The 4361-nt window shown below is 43.3% G+C and overlaps 1 protein-coding gene across 1 annotated transcript in view; it reads right to left on the reverse strand.

Annotated features, from left to right (window-relative positions):
* The window catches only part of LOC122557465 (probable G-protein coupled receptor 139), a 33717-nt gene extending 29862 nt beyond the window's left edge, over nucleotides 1-3855 (reverse strand). Inside the window, exon 1 of the mRNA XM_043705224.1 lies at nucleotides 3816-3855. The gene's annotated coding sequence lies outside the window, so the exon portion shown is untranslated. The remainder of the gene's footprint in view (nucleotides 1-3815) is intronic.
* Between the last annotated feature and the right edge of the window lie 506 nt (nucleotides 3856-4361).

Below are 4361 nucleotides of genomic sequence, written 5' to 3' on the forward strand. Positions count from 1 at the left end.
ATTTGTAAGAACCCTTTGGATTCTCCTTAATTCTATTTGCCAAAGCTATCTCATGTCCCTTTTTTGCCCTCCTGATTTCCCTCTTAAGTATATTCCTACTGCCTTTATACTCTTAAGGATTCACTTGATCTATCTTGTCTATACCTTAAATATGCTTCCTTCTTTTTCTTAACCAAACCCTCAATTTCTTCAGTCATCCAGCATTCCCTATACCTACCAGCCTTCCCTTTCACCCTAACAGGAATATACTGTCTCTGGACTCTCGTTATCTCATTTTGGAGCAACATTAATGTCTTCCTGCAATTGCAGAGGGTCTTGGTGAGACCACCCCCGGGAGTAGTGTGTGTAGGTTTGGTCTCCTTGTTAGGAAGGATGTTCTGCTGATGGAGAGAGCACAGCAAACGTTTCCCAGACGGATTCCTGCGATGGCAGGAAGGGAGAGTGGGCTGGTTACACGGATGATCCCTGGAATGACAGGTCTAACATATGAGGAACGGCTGAGGATACTGGGATTGTATTCGTTGGAGTTTAGAAGATTAAGGGGAGACTTAATAGAGATGTACAAAATAATACATGGCTTGGAAAAGGTGGATGCTAGGAAATTGTTTCAGTTAAACGAGGTGACTAGGACCCGTGGACACAGCCTTAGAATTAGAGGGGGTCATTTCAGAACAGACATGCGGAGACATTTCTTCAGCCAGAGAGTGGTGGGCCTGTGGAATTCATTGCCACGGAGTGCAGTGGAAGCCGGGACGCTAAATGTCTTCAAGGCCGAGATTGATAGATTCTTGTTGTCTCGAGGAATTAAGGGCTACGGGGAGAACGCTGGTAAGTGGAGCTGAAATGCGCATCAGCCATGATTGAATGGCGGAGTGGACTTGATGGGCCGAATGGCCTTACTTCCACTCCTATGTCTTATGGTCTTATGGTCTTATGGTCTTATTATTGCAGATCAAGAAAAGCTGAAGTCTTTTTTTCAAGGGAAGGTAGATAGAACCTAAGTCAATGTGTTTATTGATGGACGTCATGATTTGGAGGTGCCGGTGTTGGACTGGGTGTACAAAGTTAAAAATCACACAACACCAGGTTATAGTCCAACAGGTTTAATTGGAAGCACACTAGCTTTCGGAGTGACGAACCTTCATCTGGTGATAGCGGAGGGCTCGATCGTAACACAGAATTTATAGCAAAAATTTACAGTGTGATGTAACTGAAATTATACATTGAAAAACTGATTGTCTGTTAAGTCTTTCATCTGTTAGAATACAGTGTTAGTTTCACTTCTTACATGTGTAAATCACAAAACCCTTTTTTTTAAAGTTGCATTCTCGGGTTAGCTGTTAACAATGGTGATAGCTAGACAATATGTTGAAGGTGTTAGCCCCCTGTGTTCTCTGTCTATGACCTGATGTTTAGATTGATTCTAATCTAAAAAGTGAGGTAACAGTTGCTCAAAAACTGCATAAATTCATGCAGTTTTTGAGCTCAGAGTTCTACATGAATGTATGCAGTTTTTGAGCAAAGTACAATGTAACTCTGCAAGTACAAATTCACCCCACAAAATATATGTGTGCATCTGAATCTTTGTCTGTCTGGGGTGGGGGTTGTGAGTGTGAGAAAGTGTGTGTGTGTAGTAAGTGCAGAGTGTCTTAAGTCTGTGAGGGAGTGCATGTGTGAGTGTGGGAGTGTGTGTTCTATAAGAGTGTGGGTATCTGTGTGTGCATCTGTGTGTACCTGTGTCCATGGGTATGTGAGAGTGTGTTTGTGTAGGAATATCTGTGTGTGTGTGTGTAGTGCAATGGTGATTACCTGTAATGTGACATGAATCCAAGGTCCCAGTTGAGGCCCTCCCTATGGGTACCGAACTTAGCTGTCAGCCTCTGCTCGGCCACTTTTCTCTGCTGCCTGTCCCGAATTCAACCTTGGAGGATGGTCACCCGAAGGTCTGAGGCTGAATGTCCTGGACCACTGAAATGTTCCCCAACTGGGAGAGAACCCTCCTATCTGTTGATTGTTGTGCGGTGCCCATTCATCTGTTGTCGTAGCCTTTGCTCGGTTTCCCCAATGTACCATGCCTCCGGGCATCCTTGCCTGCAACGTATAAGATAGACAACGTTGGCTGAGACACATGAGTACCTGCCATGTACAAGGTGGGAGGTGTTCCCACACGTAATAGTGGTATCTATGTCCACAATCTGACACGTCTTGCAACGTTCACCGTGACAGGGTTGTATGGAGTTGTCCTGAGAGCCGGGCAGTTTGCTACAATGATCTGTTTGAGGTTTGGCGGTTGTTTAAAGGCAAGTAGTGGCAGTGTGGGGAAGGTCTTGGTGAAGTGCTCATCCTCATTGATAATGTGTTGCAGGTCACGAAGAACATGGCGTAATTTTTCAGCCCCTCGGAGGTACTGAACAACGAAGAGTACCTTGTCAGTTGCAGCACGTGTCTGTCTCCTGAGGAGGTCATTACAGTTCCTTTATCTCACTTTTTACATTAGAATCAATCTAAACGTCATGGCATAGACAGAGAACACAGGGGGCCAACACCTTCAACATATTGTCTAGCTATCACCTAACCCGAGCTAATAGATAACCTGAGAATGCAACTTTTTTAAAAAAAGGTTTTGTGATTTACACATGAAAGAAGTGAAACTATCACTGTATTCTAACAGATGAAAGGCTTAACGGACAATCAATTTTTTAATGTATCATTTCAGTTACATCACACTGTAAATCTTTGCTATAAATTCTGTGTTTGGACTGAGCCCTCCACTATCACCTGATGAAGGAGCGTCGCTCCGAAAGCTTCCAATTAAACCTGTTGGACTATAACCTGGTGTTATGTGATTTTTAACTTTGAACATCTGGTCGGCATGGACAAGTTAGACTGAAGGGTTTGTTTCTGTGCTGTATATCTCTCTTTAAAAATAAAGAGAAAAGATACAAATTGGAGTGTCAGAGGTTCTGCTCGCTCTGACAGCTAGCTCTGAGGAGGTCGGGCCAGTCTCAAAAACTATGCAGATGTAAATAAAGGAGAGTTCATCACCCAATTACTTGTTGCCTGAAAAAGATTAATGGAATCATACAAATTCAAAGGGTTGCTCTAAGATGCCTTGTGGAATCATTTGGTTTGTAAACCTCTAACACAAAGCCATACAATGGCAGCCACTAACAAGGAGAGACCTGGATTTCAAGGCAAATTTCAAAATTGCTATTTCAATGGAGTTAGCCAACAACAAAGCAATGCAATTGGCTGACAATGGGTAGGTACATCAAATAATGGAAGCACGGCACAGTGTGGTATCAACTGCAGAATGCTGCCAGCATGGCATGAGTGGCCACAACCGAGTCAACGTGTTGGACTCAAGAAGCACAGTGCTGTGAGTGCAAGGGAGTGGGGCATATTGCCTGGAATTGCCGGGTACAACTCAAACAAGAGAAGGGAGGGTCACAAAGAAACAACCCCAAGGCCAAGAGATAAGGTAGATGTCACCAGCCAGGGAGTAGAGTGGGATCAGCCAGGTCTTGAGAGATTCAGAAGGCGCAGAGTCATCAGAGTTTTGGTTAAACATCCTACAGGCATGGGGTGAAGCTGATCATTTCTGGGTTCTTCCCAAAGTAGAGGGGAAGATGGTAAATATGGAAATCGATATGGGTGCAGCGGTATCCCTGATTCCTGAACCAGTCTACAGGAAGAAGTTGAGAGCACTACTATTGAAATCTGCCAAGATTAGACTACAGGTAGTTCTTGTATAAAGCGTATTTTGGCTGTAACGTTGCAAAGAATTACGGAATGATATTTTTGAGAATGCTTACCTCTAATCACAATAGCACGATTCCAGACATGATCGTTTGTATGTTTTGTTGTGTACGTGTTATGTCAGAAGTCTCTGTGCCATTCTGCGCATGCGCCGATATCAGCGCTGAAGTCTCTATGCAGTTCCGGTTGCTCCGATGGCAGCTGCCATCAGAGCATATGAGAGGTACAGTGCTATACATTGAGCAGCTTCATCTCAAAAATTGAACAAATGAATGTTTATTGCTTTCCCTCTGAGACAAGAATATTCTTGTATAATTTCAGTCTCAGCCCCTGTATAATTCTTGCAGGACTGCATTACTCTTATGCATACCATTATACATAGGCACCTGCATAGCCCACAATCTAAACCAACCCCCAAGAAGCAGTCAGAAGACAATCAACCACAGCCATCCACTTCTATTACCACAACTGCAGGTGACCATGATCACCCTCTGTCCCTGCATTAACAATATTTTTTCAAAATGTAATCTGTTAAATTTACTTTTGTTTCGTTAATAAATATGATTTAAACCTTCATTCGTAAGAACATAAGAACTAGCAGC

This window comes from Chiloscyllium plagiosum, chromosome 15, assembly GCF_004010195.1.
Source record: "Chiloscyllium plagiosum isolate BGI_BamShark_2017 chromosome 15, ASM401019v2, whole genome shotgun sequence".
Lineage (NCBI taxonomy): Eukaryota > Metazoa > Chordata > Chondrichthyes > Orectolobiformes > Hemiscylliidae > Chiloscyllium > Chiloscyllium plagiosum.